This window comes from Diadema setosum, chromosome 2 (genome assembly GCF_964275005.1).
Source record: "Diadema setosum chromosome 2, eeDiaSeto1, whole genome shotgun sequence".
NCBI classification, from domain to species: Eukaryota; Metazoa; Echinodermata; class Echinoidea; order Diadematoida; family Diadematidae; genus Diadema; species Diadema setosum.
The window spans coordinates 18,123,787-18,144,296 of record NC_092686.1 but is presented as its reverse complement, the minus strand read 5'-3'; the positions used below and the strand labels follow the sequence as shown (position 1 = coordinate 18,144,296).

At 39.1% G+C, this 20,510-nt stretch overlaps 1 pseudogene; it reads right to left on the bottom strand.

The window, feature by feature from the left end:
* Positions 1-20,510, bottom strand: part of LOC140240493 (amidase-like) — a 32,697-nt pseudogene that overhangs the window by 359 nt on the left and 11,828 nt on the right.

Below are 20,510 nucleotides of genomic sequence, written 5' to 3'. Positions count from 1 at the left end.
CACATGTGTATAAATGACACAAAATTCAATATAACTTATACTCATGATGTATAATGTATAGTACTGCAGTACTATTATCTTATTCTTACATCTGAATTATCAGGGTGATCCCACTCGGAATATATTTGAGATGGTTCGAATTATGGTTTAAAAAAAAAAGAATCGAATGAATTGAAAATAAAAGTGAAGGTTTACCCCTCGAGTATAGTGGTACATGTAGAAGATGTCAAAACTCCTGTTGAAATCACCAAACTATTTCCTTGACGATTTAATTTTAAGCACATTGTAGAGTGGTCGAACCACAGCCAAATATGATTTGACTGCTGAGGCCTACCTGCGAGACTGTCTCCCTGGGTGAGGAGTTCTGTGGCGGTGAAGGGAATAGTCGGGAGTGCTAAAATGTCCACTTATTTCAATGCTTGATCGTAGCCACTCCGGAGAAGCTTGGCAAGATTGCGCCCTCTAGCATACACATGACCATGGTCATTTATTGTGTAGTTCCTGTTTATCTACTTTACATGAGAAGCAACTAAAATTCAAATGATTCGTGTATATATCTGCAAATCAATCAAGGCCCTACTCAAAGGCAAATATAATTTTTGATATCAAATGACAGGTTTCATAGAAAATGTTACGAGTATAGGTCTACGTTCGTACAATTCGCCTCAGAGCAGTAACGCCGCGAGTAACGGCAACTCTGTTCCAGGACTCGCCTTCGGGAGGGCCGTAGTCGCAGGGTCAGGTCCAAAATCTTGACAAAAGGGCACGAAATATGCTGTGGATTTTACCTTCATTATATTTGATATGACAATAGGACTCGATGCGAACATCTTGCCACTTTCAGTCAAAAAGCTCGTGGAATAGAACACAGTGTGGCCACTTCCGGCACCTCTGAAGAAATGACATTCTGTACATTATAGTCAGTGGACTATAACCATACTCGAATACATGTCACTTGTTCGTCATGGTGGGACCTGCTTTCATCTAGCTACACGCAGCCGCTGTAGAGACAGCGGCTGCACCTCTATTCCTTCGCAGACGTTGTCATTTTTCAGTGTGGTTGTGCGACTCCTTCATGAATATCTTTATTAATCGTGGAAAACTAAAATACAAGGAATTATCGTAATCTATGATAATCATTCAATAATCGGTATGCGATTTTTTGTTTAATTACGTCAAAAACTCACCGAAATCTGTGGCTGAAATCAGGTCTGTAAACGTCCTTATTGCTTCACTCCTCATCTGCGTGTTATTATGAATGGCATTCACTCTCGTATACTACAACGTACAACGTAGGTAGTCGGAGAGGCGCCCTCTAGCTCTCCGACTACCTACGTTGTACGTTGTAGTAATCGAGAGTGAATGCCATTCAAATAACACGCAGATGAGGAGTGAAGCAATAAGGACGTTTACAGACCTGATTTCAGCCACAAATTTCGGTGAGTTTTTGACGTAATTAAACAAAAAATCGCATATCGATTATTGAATGATTATCATAGATTACGATAATTCCTTGTATTTTAGTTTTCCATGATTAATAAAGATATTCATGAAGGAGTCGCACAACCACACTGAAAAATGACAACGTCTGCGAAGGAATGCAGGTGCAGCCGCGTCGCTTCGCGACAGCGGCTGCGTGAGTTAGCTTTATGACGACATTGCATAATATGCAACATAAGTGTCTTATTCGAGACTTCGATACTACTGTATAACAAACGAAGAGCTTTTCTAGACCAGAAATAAGACCGTATACTAATTCTTACGTGTGCATCTGCAAGAAGAGCCACATTGGTAATAAAACCACCCGTCTGTCATGACCAGGACATTATTTACCTCATTGTCTGAATCTGATCTCAATCGTTAACCAGTTTTACACTCTTGTGTGTGTGTGTTGGGGGGGGGGGGGGGCGATTTTGGATTTAGAGTCCGACCTCTGTTATTCGGCCATGTCGGGACCGGCGCACGTCCGGATCACAACTTGGCCGGATGCGCATGGGAGGAGCAATGTCTAACATATGCCTATATATTATGTATGAGTAATAAAATGACACAGTGGCAGCCACGTACGGAGTGTACGCCGTAACAGAACTGGTACAACCCTGACATTGCATGACAACTGTAATTAATGCTAGCCTACTTAAAATCATAGTCATAACATTCCAACATTTTACCCCAAAATTCATCACATGTTTCTGAAGGAAATACAGTGAATCATAGAGTTTTGTAGGAGTTTTAATTATAGTGTTTGAAATCACTTTTTTTTGGGGGGGGGGGACGGTCTGGTCTTCACTGCTTGGAGGCGTCTCAAAGAGAAGGCTGAATAATCGAGATACGACGGCTGTTGATCAAGTGTTTGAAAAGACAAAATTATAGTGAAGTAAGTTGATTTAGACCTCTACCTATATGATAGACTGACGAAAATGACGTCGGCCATTTTTTAGTAAACTGAAGTAATTAACTTGACTCAGTGACGAACGACGACTTCCAGATTAGGAACATGACAATGCCATAAACACAGTATGCCTACATATAAATACCACAGTAGCTACAAAATTACATGAATAAGGAATCAACATACGTAATGTGCACGTATAAGTGAACTGTGTAAGACCACTGTGTTTAGGCTATACTGTCATAACTTAGAGCGGCGACCGACTGATTTCTATTGCCTGCTCGTCACCGCTGAAATTTTGTTACCGCGTGTGCTAAGCGTTTGTTTGTTTGTTTTGTTTTGTTTTTTGTTTTTTGGGGGGTTTTTTTGTTTTTTTTTTAGATGTCGATCGGGCTTTAAACCCCAACCATGCCCGAGCGATGCCCTGTTGATTTCCCGTCGGTCACAGATCGATTTTCGGTTAAAATAAACAATCAAACAAACAAAACAAAAACAAAACAAAAAACAACTTTGAAAAGTAGGGGAATTTTGTCCGAGCAGTCACCGAGTGATGCCCCATCGGCAACTGGACGATCTCTCACCTGCCGTCGGCCGATGTTTACGATATCGCTGGGCGACCGGCCGGTGATCAATAAATCGTAGCACATTCCACACACAAATTTCAAAATTGGGTGTCAAGTAAGTCTGCACCGCACCATATCTTGTTGGTGTTAAATACGAAACTAGAAATGTCGATATGACGACTGGTATGCCTCCGCCATAATGGATAATGCTCCAAACAGGTCTATATAGCACAATGTCTTGACAATGTGTGATAACAGTTTCACATAATTGGCAAAATATCGAAATTACAGGTTTGTCACAATTACAAATGTGTTCAATGTTCACTTTCCTTGACTATAGGTTTAATTGGATTACTGTCTATTGAAGAGTGCAGTTTATTTGGGCATATGAGGATTTTCACTTGGACTTTTGACCCTTTTATAAGTTTATGAATTGAGTAATTTTCAAGGTATGAAGAAAAAGTGTAATTTAATTTTTAAATAGTAACATTTTAGCATTAAATCTAGCATTTGACCCTTGACCTTTGACCCTATGACCCTAAAATATTCCGAAGAGAATCACTGTCAGGTAGAACATGCATGAATATGTACTAAGTTTTGTGATACCTTCGGTCACTTCCGAGACATGGAGGAAGAAGTGAAAGTTAGCACTTTAATTAACCTCTGACCTTTTGACCTTGGACTTTTTGCAAGAAACTTCCAAGAGAATCTCTGTAGGGGTAATACATAAAATATTAAGTTTATCATTCTGCAGGCATTGCATAAATACAGTGTATGAGGGAAATAGTGAAATTTTGAGGAGTTGATTTTGACCTTTGACTCTTTAACGTGCATCGCTGCGTCTACTTGCCCCTCCCCCGCAACCGACTGATTTATCTATTCAATCTATTCACACAATTTTGTGCTTGTGTATTAGCATTCTGCACTCTTTACAACATTTATTTCCTTGAAAGTTGTCTCCTTTCTTATAGGTCTGCTGGTTTTATACATTGTCGTTCAACTGAACCTTCTCAAGTCTGTGTGGAGGCCCCTCGGCTGGTTGTACAATTCAATTCAGTAGAGACAGAAAAAAAATCTATGTTTTATCAAGATAAAAGCTAGGCTCAATATTATTGCTACTAGTTATGTAAACTCGTACAATGTAAGGCATGCAGTGTCAACATTCGTTCGATATCGGGTCATAACTTCATAAACCTGAGTTCAGTGCTGTTAAGTTAACTTATTATAAGTATCTTATGATAACTTCCAGTGGCGGATCCAGGGAGGACCGCACCGGGTGCACGCCGGAATTCCTGGATCCGCCCCTGCTGAATGACAGTGACGTCCTTCATCAACTGTTATCCTTGTGCTCTCAAACTAATAAGCCAGTTAGTAATTAGCTCTTGTACACATTTGGTACAAATGACCTTTCTTTTTTTTTCTCAGTTGGTTAGGCACTTCACTCGTTTTCAAAGCCTCATAATGCATAAGCTTGCCCGAAGTAACAATTCATGGAATTCATGTTCAAACAAAGAATGAGCTTGCGTTTAGAGCAGGTGATCAGAATACTCCATCAGTTGACAATTTAGCACGAATTAGCAGGCATCCATTCTATTGTTTTAATAATAGCCTATTTCCTTTTAGACTGCGAAATATCATTCTTACTGTCAGTTGGATGTGCTGGGAAGCACCATTTAGATCACATGAATAATCACCGCATCACAGATGCTTATCTCAGTGAATTTACAAACCAAAATGCCTGTTGGTAAAAAATGACCTTTTTTTCTGCTCATGCGCAAATAGTCAAGGCGCTAATTCCTGTAAGAGGCTTAATTAAGGAGTTCGTTCAACCCACCCCGCAGAAAAGGTTTGACCAGACAAGGTGATAGATGGGACCACTATGAACATCCCCAGGTAGTATGTGGTTCCAAATTGTGGTGTCAGTAGATTTTACTGGCCACTTTTCAGTTCAGTTCAGTTCAGTTTTTATTTCTGCATTTCAAAATCAATACAAATCCACAAATCAACAAAATACTTACATAGTCATTTACACAGCTAATATTCGTAACGTTTGGATCTTACATACATTTTTTTTTTTTCAAGAACGAATATCATATATGAAAGGAAGCAATAGGAAATGATAAAAATGAAATGCAGGGGACCATCATCATAAGCTAAGCTTGACGAGGAAGATGGCCCCAGGTAAAGAGATACATAAAGAAAATCTTGCCACTCACTGAGTGGGGGGTAATTGTGCAAAGGGCACAACGAAGAGATACATAAAGAAAATCTTGCCACTCACTGAGTGGGAAGTAATTGTGCGAAGGGCGTGCGGTGCAGTGCGGTGTGCATTGTGTTGGGATGAATCTTGGTTTGTATGTTGAGTGTTATTTTGTGTATCAGTGTGATGAGGTGAATATTACTTCAGTTATGGCCGTGAACTCATTGTTTAGAGTGTTTGTTGACCAGGTGGTATGAATATTTTTATGTGTCAGAAGTATACTGGATTATGAGGGTGTTTTTTAGTTCTCGTTTAAAAATGTTCAACGACGTACGTTGTTTTAAATTAGGGGGTAAAGAATTCCAAATATCTGGTCCATTGTGCTTTAAAGATTTTTGAGCTAAAATGATTCTGGGGTTTTCGAGATGATTTTCATCATGATTTGTTGGAACAAACGTAATAGAGTCTGCGCACACCAAGACTATTACACGCACCACTCGCACTGCTACAGGCGCCAGTGCCAGTGCTGCGTGTAGTAGTCTTAGCGCGCATATACTTTTTCTTCGATAAACAAGGGTTTTGCCTGCAAACTAACTTTTCACGCCAAGCTGGGTTCGGTGTAGTGTAGTTTCTAGCCGTTTTTATTTCGTCTTTATTTCAAGAGTTCCAGCAAGCTGAGTGAGAACGCATACCCGGTGATTGTGACAACCGAATCGCAATCACTGGGTGTGTGCTCTCACTCCACTTAGCGCAATATATACAGCGGGCTTCTGCATAATACACAAGCTGCAACTCAGAGGAATAAAAACGAAAAAAACGACTAGAAATTAAGACTACGGTCGGTAAACGCTTGTCGCTATTTGGGGCACTGAAAACGACAAACTCACACAGTTTTTGCATTTATTTCATGAAGAATTCATCAAAACTGCATAAAACTATATATGTACATGTTGCTAGAGATGTCATCCATACAGTGGGATTCATTGTAAGTTATAATATTGTGCATGGTTACCATGGTAACCGGATGCCTAAAGGTGACTGGTAACCCCCAAAATGCCTCCTGCTGCTGCAAACATTGGGGGGGGGGGGGGGTTATCTTATAGATGCAATAAAAAAAAAACACACTTTTTTATTGATTTTCATTAAAAAAAGTTTTCCCTGTTGCCATGGCAACCAGTATTATCCAATCAGAATTTAGTTGTCAATAACTCAAAAACTAAAGCCCATAATTTCAAAAAGCTCAATATTTAAAGCATGTCCTTCCTTCTGCATAAAGTGTACGACATATATGTGAAGAATATTTTGAAGCATTCTCAAGTTATAACAGCAAAATTTGTAAGCAAAGGCATAATAAACAGCCATTGAAAGAAAAATATCATTTTCGAATAGTAAAATGCATGAAAAAGTTGCATCCGTCGTACTTTCAACACAAATTTGCCTTCAAAGCATAGGCAAATGTATATAGTTTTTAATAATGTATGGACACAAATAAGATGAATACAGAAAGCAAAGCCAATATTCTACAGTAGCTCTTTCGAGTATTTACAGAGCGATGGTTATTCAAAGCAATCCTGGAAAAGAGCAGAGGAAAGCAATTGATTGTTTATGTTCTTAAAGGAAGTTTATTCAAGAATACCGATAAATTCCTTTCTAAAGAAGGAATATACACGTGCGCTGGATTATCCATCAAAGAATTAAGCGTACTTTTGTGTTCGTTAGCTATTGTAAAATATGTATATATATATATATATATATATATAGAATAAAATGAAATATCATGATATGTAAATTTTATTCAAAACGTGCAGTGATGAATTAATGCTGAGGAGAGAATGAGGGAAAAATCTTGGGCGTCTTTTCCCTTTTTATCCAGACTAATTTTACAGTGTAGAGCTCATCTTCAATGAGTGATGTGCACGAAAGGCAAAGAAACAAACCTGTCTAAATTCCAGATATTTTTGGGAGTTACCAATCACCTGTAGGCATCCGTTTACCATGGTAACCATGCACAATATTATACCTTCCAATGTATCCCATTGTATTGCTGACATCTCTAGCAACATGCACATATATAGTTTTAAGGCGTTTCGATGAATCCTTCGTGAAATAAATGCAAAAACTGTGATAATTTTATCATTTTCAGTGCCCCAATAGCGACAAGCGTTACCGACCCTAGTCTTAATTTCTAGCTGTTTTTATTTCGCCGTTATTTCTCTGAGTTACAGCTTGTGTATTGTGCAGAAGCCCGCTGTATTGCGCTAAGCCGAGTGAGGGTGCATGCTCAATGATTGCCACAAAAAACGGTTCGGGCGTCACAATCGCTGGGTATGCACTCTCACTTGGCTTGCTTCAACTCGGAGAAACAAAGACGAAATAAAAACGTCTGGAAACTACACTACACCGACCTCAGCTTAGCGTGAAAAGTTAGTTTGCAGGCAAAAACCGATGTTTGTCGCGGAAAAAGTCTTTGTACGCTAAGACTATACCACGCACCACTGGCATTGGCGCCTGTAGCAGTGCTAGTGGTACGTGTAGTAGTCTTAGTGAGCGCAGACGCTTCCTCGAAGAATATGGTCACGTCGCAACTAAAATGGCCTGTAAAATTTCATTGATACCACAATTTGATATCACATACTACCTAGTATAAAGTGTACGACATATATGTGAAGAATATTTTGAAGCATTCTCAAGTTATAACAGCAAAATTTGTAAGCAAAGGCATAATAAACAGCCATTGAAAGAAAAATATCATTTTCGAATAGTAAAATGCATGAAAAAGTTGCATCCGTCGTACTTTCAACACAAATTTGCCTTCAAAGCATAGGCAAATGTATATAGTTTTTAATAATGTATGGACACAAATAAGATGAATACAGAAAGCAAAGGCAATATTCTACAGTAGCTCTTTCGAGTATTTACAGAGCGATGGTTATTCAAAGCAATCCTGGAAAAGAGCAGAGGAAAGCAATTGATTGTTTATGTTCTTAAAGGAAGTTTATTCAAGAATACCGATAAATTCCTTTCTAAAGAAGGAATATACACGTGCGCTGGATTATCCATCAAAGAATTAAGCGTACTTTTGTGTTCGTTAGCTATTGTAAAATATGTATATATATATATATATATATATATAGAATAAAATGAAATATCATGATATGTAAATTTTATTCAAAACGTGCAGTGATGAATTAATGCTGAGGAGAGAATGAGGGAAAAATCTTGGGCGTCTTTTCCCTTTTTATCCAGACTAATTTTACAGTGTAGAGCTCATCTTCAATGAGTGATGTGCACGAAAGGCAAAGAAACAAACCTGTCTAAATTCCAGATATTTTTGGGAGTTACCAATCACCTGTAGGCATCCGTTTACCATGGTAACCATGCACAATATTATACCTTCCAATGTATCCCATTGTATTGCTGACATCTCTAGCAACATGCACATATATAGTTTTAAGGCGTTTCGATGAATCCTTCGTGAAATAAATGCAAAAACTGTGATAATTTTATCATTTTCAGTGCCCCAATAGCGACAAGCGTTACCGACCCTAGTCTTAATTTCTAGCTGTTTTTATTTCGCCGTTATTTCTCTGAGTTACAGCTTGTGTATTGTGCAGAAGCCCGCTGTATTGCGCTAAGCCGAGTGAGGGTGCATGCTCAATGATTGCCACAAAAAACGGTTCGGGCGTCACAATCGCTGGGTATGCACTCTCACTTGGCTTGCTTCAACTCGGAGAAACAAAGACGAAATAAAAACGTCTGGAAACTACACTACACCGACCTCAGCTTAGCGTGAAAAGTTAGTTTGCAGGCAAAAACCGATGTTTGTCGCGGAAAAAGTCTTTGTACGCTAAGACTATACCACGCACCACTGGCATTGGCGCCTGTAGCAGTGCTAGTGGTACGTGTAGTAGTCTTAGTGAGCGCAGACGCTTCCTCGAAGAATATGGTCACGTCGCAACTAAAATGGCCTGTAAAATTTCATTGACACCACAATTTGATATCACATACTACCTAGGGGTGTTCCAGAGGGTCCAACCGACCACCCCATGCAGTCAAACCTTTTCTGCGGGGTGGGTTGAACGAAGTCAGTTTTTCTGGGTCGCTGCGCCTGGACTAAAAATGGAATTACGAACTAGGGCTCGTTTCATAAACAGTAGGCGTTTTCACATCAGCCCGATAAAAATCCAAGCTCGAAATATTTTCCGCGATTGCGAATTAGAGCGCTATATCATTTCTTTTTTACATCAGCCCGAAGAGGGGGTAGCCCGAATAGTTAAAAATTTTTAGATAGCTAAGGCCAAAAAAAAAAAAAAAAAATGTTGTATTGGCGTAACCCGCCCGACCCTAAAAATTCCGCCGACCCTGTTTTTTTGTTATTTTTTTTTTTTGCTATCGATATCAAGTATCTTGTTGACTGCGATCGTGATCGCAAAAAACCCGGAAGTGGAAACGGCTCTGGGGATATCGGATGTACGAAGGAGAGATCTCGCTAGCGCCTCCCATAGCCTCGCTTGATCAGTACGTCATCTGTTTCCAACCACAGAACTCTTACAGAGTTTTGTGTTTCCAACACGGACGCGTAGTCTATCAAGATTTATACAGTGTATGCTTAGCATTCAGACTGCAATGTATTCTGCACAGTTTTGCCATAGGTTTCTTGTGTGGAGAACTTACACGAATCTGTATATGTGGGACTGTAATAGAGATCGCCGTGTGCGATGAAAAGATCGTACATATGGGTCAATTTGCATCTATCTTATCTAAGTCAAAATAGTAAAATATTAAGTGAAAACATTCAGGATAGGGATTTCAACATCTTTAAATTCTGTGAAGGGGTATAATTTGAGTAATATCGGCCTCATAAATGATTTGTAGAATAGATGAACACAGCACATACGGCCCGTGCAGCAGTTGTAACTGTTTACTGAGCACGAGTTTTACACGTGGCAGGTAGCAAAAAAAAAAAAAAAAAAAAAAAAATCCGCCCGACCGACCCTATTTGAAATCTCATGTTACGCCAATACAACCTTTTTTTTTTTTTTTTTTTTTTTGGGGGGGGGGGGGGGGCCTAATTCGACAGTTGAGTATGTGCAAACAGCATCAGTGATGTGGTGTGTCCTCTCAAAAATTCCTCATGACTTGTGTGCAGTTTCCCTCGATCGATCGGGTCACACACGCGAGGCATAATGGGATTCATCGCGCTAATTTCTCAAGTCGTTTTCAAATAGCGCGCGACTATCCCTCTATTTCAGAAATTTCCCGAGTTGGAGTCGAGAAATTTTCTCGATCAGAGCGATACAATTAGCGCGGTAATTTGTGTTCACATTATCAAATAGCGCGCTATTTCGCTGTCGGGAAAATTTCCCAAGTCAGAAAATAGCGCGCTATTTGGAGACATCGGGCTGATGTGAAAACGCCTTGGACAACTGCCACATTTCTATGGCAGAATTTCCACATTTCTATGCTCTCAGCCAATCAGATGCAAGGATTTCTGTAGATAGTCACATCTATGACAACTTGTCACTGATGACAAGTTTTATAATACGGGCCCCAGGTCTATTAGGACACTCGCGTGCTGATTGCTAACAGATAGGATTCAGACCATGCTCCGCACGTACTGACAGGTTCCTCGGAGTAGTGGCATGCGTGATTCAACGAAGGACAGCATGGAATGTATGTCCAGGCTCAGACGGCATTGGGGTTGGGTTGTCACCTTCGCATCATTCCTGATCTATTTCATCACAATCGGCGTGATATACTGCTTCGGTATTATCACCGTGGCAGTTCAAAACGACTTAAACTCCAGTGTTGCGGCAACAGGTACCTATAGTGTTTGGTCTATTCATGGACCCTACCAGGGTCCATGGTCTTTTTAAGGTCTAAAGGTTTAAAGTCAGATTGCACTTTATCAAAGGGCGGGTAAACTAGACAAGAAAAATAAACATTTCTGCCATCATTGTTTTTACGACGATTTATTTTGTGTTGCAAATAGTGATACACAGCTTGCAGCTTTTCAGATGAATAGAACTATAATACTAGGGTAGAATATTGTAGATAAGTCAGATACACGTGTTGAATTACTCTCATGTCATACAAAACGCTAAAAAATTGCTGCCTCCAAGAGTTAAACTAATCATCGAAAGATCGGAAAGGAATAAGAAATATGACAAACGGCATGAGTAGAATGTGATAAAGAGATGAAGGAAATGGCCAAAAAAAAAAGTGTGACGAGGTATATCTAAGACGAAGACAATTTTTGGTGACGGAGACGTACAATTTATCAAAGGTGGGCGGAAAGACAAAAATTAAGAAAGATAAAAAAATATAAATAGGAGTAAGCAGAAGTACGGATGTTTAGAAGAAGAGAAATGTGCTTGATGAATTTTGTTTGACGAGCATAAATTATATTTTGATGCTCAGAGAGACATTGGATGGGTAAAAACTCAACAATTTAATGCTGGTAGTGTATTTCAACATCGGTGTAGCGAAGTGCGATCATTAAAGACAGCATTTTACGGCTGCTTCTACTGCATGACATGCCTTCCATCAGAAGGACGGAAACACATTATTGGTGCACATAGATTACACATGAAGGTCTAGAAAATATGCAAATTATCGTGATATATTTCACAATACGGGGAAGTTTATTTTCAATTACTTCAGAACACTTGTGACAGAGGATTCAAGATTTCTGTAAGAGGTAAAGATGTTTTCAGGTATAGGTGTATAGATAGCTGCAGAAGAGTAGTCATTGAATCTGATTGAATGAGAGATACCGAAGATCGAATTAATCATGTTGATTAGGCGCCCTACATAGGCTTTAGTTTAGATTTAGTTATTGTTACCTTATCTTTCAAGGCATTAATCGAAATACACAACAAAACAAAACAAACACGAACACATACCTACACATAAAACAATAAGTAACAGCTTCGGATAATAAGTGACTTTATGCAACTTCGTGGTGCGGTATTGAATGAGCATTTTATCATAATCTGTCGAAATGCCTTGTAGGTTGAATAATTTGACCATGGTAAATGGTAAAGGTGTCGTCTAAAGAAACGCGACCAGTGCTTCTATAAACAATATTTCTTACAACAAAAACCCAACAACAACAAAAAAACAAACAAACAAACAAACAAACAAACAAACACACCCGACAGTTTAAAAAAAAAAAGGTTATTCCAGTAGGGTTTATGATGGATGACAAGCACTTGATGTTTAGTCAGTGACCATTGAACTGAGATTGGATTGCTATTCAACAAGGAAAAGAGCATGCGATGATCAAGGTTATTCAACATTTTTCTGTGCAATTGAACATACATAATCATGGTTAAATATCCAATTAGCAAAAATATAATAGAATAAGCTCATTTCCCCTTCTTCAGTTCAACACCTCATTCACGTAACTGCACTTAATGTTACAAAGGAATCATAGTTAACCCTTGATTTCATTCCCTGTGTGCTTGTCTGTAGGATGGATCCCGGCCATTGCGTGTGGATTAAGTCAGATTTCTGTCGCGATGGCGGATACGCTTGTGAGGAGGCTAAGCCATCGCCTGGTCAGCATCATCGGTGTCATTCTTTGCTTCATTGCCTGTCTTGTCACTTCATTCATGCCATCTGTATTCCCGATGTACTTAACGTTTGGTCTTGCCTACGGTACCGGTGCGGGAATTTGTACGTTCTCGGGAATGCTCCTTGTTGTCGAATATTTCCCATCGGAGCATCGCTCAAGAGCAACCTCACTGGCCGTGGCTGGAACGACGACAGGTATAATTACGATTATCTCGCAGTAATCACTGTTACAAACTGATCAACATAACTTCTGTCGTGAAGAAGATGAATAGAGTTGAGATCTGATTATGTTGGCGATGTGCTGAAGCCCGAAATATCATATTTTATTATATATCATTTTTTTTTATGTATACAAAATTTATAGTAAATAGTCATGAGTGCTATACGATACAAAATTTCGCTCAATGTGAAAGATGAGAAGCTCTGTCTATATTGATGAAATTGAGCAGAAAAGAAAGTCTCATCTCTCTCCACATACGAAATATTGTTTCATTGCACGAACAGAGATATTTTACACGACACTTTGGATACCAGAGGACGTGGTCCGACAGTAAACCATTGCCTTATCAAAGCAACAACCCACTCTCAGAGCAAGGGCACATCTTCGAGGTATCGCCATAGGCTATGCTATATATGGCCGAGTAATGTCCATTCTTGGTGAAGCCATCATGGGCTATCAAAAACTGTTAAATGGCATTTTCAATAATTGAGACAAAATAAGGCAGAAACTTAATTACTGATAAATTAGAGGGGACCATGAGTGTGCTATTATGCCGTGTAACTGCCAGTTAACACATTAAAACCCATGACATACACGTAGAGGGGTCAACGCATTGACAGTTACACGCAAGGACGATGTCATACCATGGAGCTAACTACAGGTAGCTCCGTGGCCATATAGAATTGTCTACAAGGTGAAATCATCTGTTTGTGTGTGTGTATGTGTGTGTGTGTGTGTGTGTGTTGAACAAGAGTGCAGATGACAAAACATGAAGTGAACGTTTGTTGTTGCTGCTGCTGTTTTGTGTTTGTTTGTTGGTTGGTTTTTTAGTCAACGCAAACGAGTTACATGTTAATTTGTTACTGGCAATGATATTATTGCACGTATGATCAGTAATTATCATTGTAATGCATGTATGTAGCCCTTAATGTAGTTATAGCTGCAGTTTTAGTTTTTTCTTTTTCTTTTTCTTTTTTCTTTGGCTTTGGCTCTGAATTACGATGCTTCCCGTATGACTTCTTTGCTTGTCAAAGACACATCTCATCTTCTTTGACTTTTGTTTCTCATTTGAAAACGTTTTGCATCAACAGAGACTCCAACTCTCCCGTTTTCGACGGGAGATTTCCCGCCGAAAGCCCATTTTTGCACAATCTCCCGTTCTCCCGTTTGAGATTTGATTTCTCCCGCCCTGGCTCTGTGTCTCCCGGTGGAAAGGATTTCTTACTTATTTCTATCGTATGTTGAAAAAATAAGCCTTAGATAGCACCAGAGAACATCTAGAATCCTAGAAACTTCGCGCTTCGCACACATCAACTTGGAGTCTCCCGTTTGCTAGGAGTTTCGGGCGGGAGAATCTCCAGATCAGAAGGTGCTTGGGGTTGGAGTCTCTGCATCAATGACATCTGGAAATCTCAGAACGAAACAAAATTAGAGTACTTCACCCATGTATCTACTACATATACATGTATATTGCCTTGAACTCTGATCATTTCCTTCAATGTCGTCGTGTCCATTTCATATTCTCTTCTCTTCTTATACTGATGTATGTATGATGTACATTATTATGAGGACTGAAAGGATGTCGGCCAGTTTAATTGCCGTGAATATACGACAAAAGTCATGTAGGGGAACGTGGGGCAGGATGGGCCACATTTCACTAAATGTGCTTTATTTCAAATACTACGTCACAAACTTCCACATGAAACAGGATTTACAAAGATTGTGTAAGGCAACACTATCACACGTAATATCATCTTAATTGCCTTCTTTTATTTTACGTAATAGCCATCTCAAAATAGCCAAATCTGTCCCATCCTGCCCCACATGCGTGGGGCACGATGGGACAAACAATGAAGACGCATATTTCCGTGTTCCACTTGAAACGGTCGCTCTTTCTTTTGTAATTCCGGATCATTCTGAAATTGAAAAAAGAATAAAACATGATACATTAACCTTATCAAATATGATGGGGCAAGATGGGACACCCGCCCAATCTGCCCCGAGGTGGATGTCCCATCCTGACCCATGCACACACACACACTACACTTCTAAGCTCTACATGCAATGACATACAGTCTGCCTGCCTACATTTTGTGAAATAAACTTGATGTATATACATGTACTATAAAAACCACACGATATCAACGTTCTACCTTTCTTCATATTATGTCAGGGATACTATACATTTGTTAACTGCAGAAATTCATCGATATGAATTTTTGCGTTTTTCCTCCAAATCTCAAGAGAATCTCAGCTTCACAGAGCGTAAAGATGGCTTCCCGACAGCGTGCTTTTTATCAGTGCAGATTATAGTGCCCTCTGATGCTTACTTAGATAGTTATCGCATTGTCCCATCCTGCCCCGTGTCCCATCTTGCCCCACTTCCCCTACGGTATACGTCCTAGTTAAACGATTTTTTTTTTTTTTTTTTTTTTTTTTTTTTTATATCCGAGCCGACGGATGAAGATAAAGGCAATCAGAGATTAGTCCGTATAGGTCGTGTCAGTCACCTTGAACGTGGAATGATGTACTTTGATAAAGATCTGGGCATATCGAGTAAACAATTAAAAAAGTGTGGTACACTCGGTCATGGCCTCTTGGGGGCCCTAGGGGCGTTGTAGGTTGTTCTTACTGCAGCATGCTGATGGTTTGGTTACGTTCATATCCATCCGGTAGACGTTCGTGATTACAATTGAAAGAGCAAGATCAAAGAAGTACGTGTACTCACGTGTATATGTATGTAATGGGCAGTCACGCACTTTGCGCTCACATAGCACACCTATTTGGGTGCTGTTCGTTATTCCGAAGGTTCGATACTCCGAAGGTTCGCAATTCCGAAGGTTCGTTACTCTGAAACACACAAATTCCCTATACCCAGAGGTTCGTTAATCCGAAAATGAAAAAGGGTTCATTAATCCGAACATTTGTGGCGTTATTCCGAAGGTTCGTTATTCCGAAGATTTGTTCATCCGAAAATGAAATTCGGAAAAACGAACCTTCGGAATAAGGAATCTTCGGACTGAAGAGCCTTCGGAATAACAAACCTTCGGAATAACGAGCTGTAACCGTATATTTAGGCTGAGCGCCAAGGCAACATGTCGAAAGCAATGCCGAGAATTAATTGATATGTAGAGGATATTGCCAACACAGCAAGACTTGGTGTATTGGTGTGTTTTTTTTTTCTATGTCTCCCTGCTGTAAAGATAAAATTTATTTTAATTTAACTGAACGCAAAAGTCCTCTGTGCTTAATTATTGAGTACACACATGATACCACATAGTGTTAATTACTGCTATCTGACATCATAAATTACGCCGAAGTCTCTGTCTAGTTTTCTTGCTATTACTCCGCTGCACTTGTGATAAACCAGTTCGTGACAGAGCAGTAAAATTTTTATTTAAATCGGACAAAAATATAGAAGAGATAAAGTTTGACATTTCATAATGTCTCATGATACAGTGATATTGGTTATGTTCATGGGCTAGGCTAGTTACGAATGTGATGATATCGCCTTGTTCTCCTACTGGTTTGCATAGTATAACAAGGGACTTCACGGTTGTAATTTGAGCATGTGCAAAGTAAAGGTAAAATGAAATTATTTGTGTATCTGCCATTGACCTAGAAACGAAAAGAATCCTCCGGCAAATGAGGATCTGAAATAGTAAGTTATGTGTTTTACACTTCTTAGAACGTACAGGTGATAGTAATTTATCGACAACGTTTGACAAAAACATTCCATTTACATTGATTACAAAGATGGCATGCTTATACTGGGTGTTTCAAAAAGCATTTCCCACTTTTGATTCTTAATAATTCAAAAACTATATATCAGATAACACTGTCATTGGTATGAGTGATAACTGAATAGTGTACAATTTTGTTGGAGGTGGTTTAGATATGAAAGCATAAATCAGTTTCATGAAATCCACAGTTAGGTTCCAGATTTTGCTCTATTTTCAACCCTCTGTACAAAACTTTCACTTTGCACAGGGGTCAATGGGTGTGTATGGGAGTTTGTGGTTAACACCCTGACAATGGTCCTGAACAATGGCCAGGGTTTGAATGCTTCATTATTCATGAGAAATTACACTATCACAACTAGTCTTTATTCAGCCTCTGGCAGTATCTGTGTAAAGTCAAACGCCTGCCGATACTGTCGCTGAGTCGCGACAGTGCTCTCCCTACTTCTGAAAAACGAAATTACAATGAACACCTTCTGTTCTGTCGTAAACATGGTGACAGGAATCAAAGAAAATCACTTAGAGTATACACTTGTGTATATGGAGCCTTAAATAAATCTACTGTGAAACAAATCGCCCCAATGAAAAATACTGCTGAACTTTTACCAAAAATGATGTCTTTTTATCGAAAAAGCGACAAATTTGTCAGACTATTAGTAGACAGTTGTATTAAATGAAGAACTTTAGATCATTTATGATTATTTATATCCCAAATTCAGTGATATGTGAAGCAAAATTTGAAAATGATTGTCAGCTGGAATGAAATGCGGTGTTTGCAAGCACATGGAAACTATACTGTGCTTACTTTTTCCATGTGCATGCATTTTACCCTATACGTTGCATGAATTCAGACTAGCAGTGCCCAGGGCAATCCACATGAATTATTGATTAAGCATTCATGTGCCTGGGAGCGCGAGACTGAGGCCTAGTCAACAGGTGGTTCGGTTACAGTTCGTTATTCCGACGGTTCGTTATTCCGAATATTCGTTATTCCGAAGGTTCGTTAATCCGAAAATATGATAAGGTTTGTTATTCCGAAGGTTCATCAATCCGAAAATGAAATAAGGTTCGTTATTCCGAAGTTCGTTAATCCGAAAATGACACAAAGCTCGTTATTCCGAAGGTTCGTTATACGGACCCTATTTCATTTTGGATCAACGAACCTTCGGAACAACGAACCCTATTTCATTTTCGGATTAACGAACCTTCGGAATAACGAACCCTATTTCATTTTCGGATAAACGAGCCTTCGGAATAGCGAACCATAATATTCCATTTTCGGATTAACGAATCTTTGGAATAACGAACCTTCGGAATAACGCCACATTAAATGTTCGGATTAACGAACCCTTTTTCAATTTTTGGATTAACGAACCTTCGGAATAACGAGCCTTCGGAATAACGAACCTTCGGAATAACGAACAGCACCCGGTGATTCAGGCATGTCCATTGTTCAGGGCCATTGTCAGCACACACTCACATACACATCATTGGTTCCTGTGCAAAGTTCAATTTTTGTACAGAGCGTTAAAATTTGACCAAAATCTGAAACCTTACTTCAAAATCAATCATAGATTTAATGAAACTGATTTATGCTTTCACATTCAAATCACCTCCAACAAAATTGTACACTATTCAGCTATTACTCATATCAATGGCAGTTCTATCGGACGGATAGTTTTTAAACTATTAATGATCAAAAGTGGGAAATGTTTTTTGAAACACCTAGTACAAAGAATGCTCCATCACAAGTCCTTTCCATGTTATTTGAAAATCTGTGGTAAAGAGGTCAGAATGAGGAATGCACTAAACTGTGAACTCCCTTATAATGACTCACAAAGCATTTTGCATAAAATTCATGGGCCAATGCAACCCATATGGGAAGGATGAGATTATGTCGGTGTATGGTTTCTTTTGTAAAGGAACCTCAAGTGAATGTTATCCCCCATACTAAAGGTGTGTAAAGAAAACAAAACCACACAGCTTTACTCAGCAGTATAGTCACATACTGCATTTGGCCACAACTATATTTACACGTACCATCCCAGCAAACACATAACGTTTTCAGAACGTTTCTTAAACGCTTTTCTTTTTTTTTTCTTCTTTTTTTTTTTTAGGTTCCGTACGTCTTCGTATAAAGTGGACGTTTATAAAACGTACATACAACGTCAAAGTTGGTACTTAGCATTTACCGCAAAACACAGTTTTTTTGGAAAACGTTTTAAAAAGTCATTAATGGACGTTACAAAACGTTTTTATTATGTCTGCTACGTCTTCGTTCTTTATAGACGTCCACAAAACGTTTTTATTAGGTCCGCTACGTTGACTTCGTCTTTAATGAACGTTTAAAAATGTTTTTACAGTCAACCTCGCTTAAGTCGACCTCGCACAAGTCGAAAACTCGGCCAAGTCGAAGCTCCAGAAAAGTCCCGATTTTCTCTTTACTTATTTCTTTAAAATAATCTTTCACAAGTCGAAGTTTTGCATGTCGAATTTCGCCTATGTCGAAGATAATTTCGAGTCCAGACTGTCTTGTGTAAATAGGCCCTACCGTGTACATGTTTTTTTCCATCGCACATGTCGAAGTTTTTTTCCCCGTATACGTCATTCACACATGGAAGCGCATGAAGCATTCTTTCATTCTATAATAAATAAACGAAGGAAGAAACACACTACTTTTGTAATAAAATACTCCCAAGGGTCGAATGACAATGGCAATGACAATGACAATGACAATGAATTTTATTTCTTAAAACGGCCCATCCCGGTGCACAGAAATACAATGAGTATAAAACTCACAATAAAAAAGATTAAATCTTTTGCAGTCACAACACATAAATAATATGATATCGGCAAAATTTAACAACAAATAGAGCACACTGTGTCAACTGAATACAAGTTCAACCCTAATACTCCCCTGTATCATTGATGTCCAGCTGAGAAGAACGTAAATCACATGTACCAGGTTAGACTGAGGGGCGAGCCACGTGCGGGCGGCGCAGCAGGGTTTGGTGGGGGGGGGGGGGGGGGGGGGGAGGAAGAGAAAAAAAAACCCCTCACAATACAAGCCACCAATCTCACTGAGTAGCGAATGTTTGCGAGTGTAGCGTGCTGAAAATTTCTTTGCGACAACAAGAACTGTTTCCGATAATAAAAATAGTTTGCTAGTTTTGACTGGAATTGTTTACGAGTTTGATTGCATTCCCTATAGTATTCGCTATACAAACATTCGTAGCTCAGTGAGATCTCGCGGAGCACGCGAACGATTTGCAAAGGACACGAATGGCAAAATCCAACAATAGTCGGAAGTTTTTGTCTGAATGTGTTCCGACAATGAAGCAAAAAAACAAAACAAAAACACGCATTCTTGCGCAGTTCGTGCCAAGTTCTCATGATGTATGTGTAAATGCCGCGTGTACTTTTGCTAAAATACAGCCAGTTACGTAAACGAAAAACACGCGACGGAAATGTAACCACGCAAATTTTTCGATAATCATTGGATAATACTGTTTCCAAGAGTCGAAGATTTTCTCTTTCCTGTATTTCTCCTTTCTTTCCCTTTCATTAAGACAGTCTCCGTTGCGCATGTGTGTACAGACTGTTAGTTGTTGTTTTTTTTTTCTGATGACCTAGGCTACCCCACAATATTCACAAGCGTCTGCTTTTTCTGGATTTCCCTTTAGAACACATTAAAATATGTATATTAAGTTTCAAATATAATTTCCGCGTGCATTGGAGAAATTTAAAGTGTATTTCGGGATTTTTTTTTAAATATAAGAAATTTCGTTTTCATTACAGTGCAAAATTGCTTGATGTG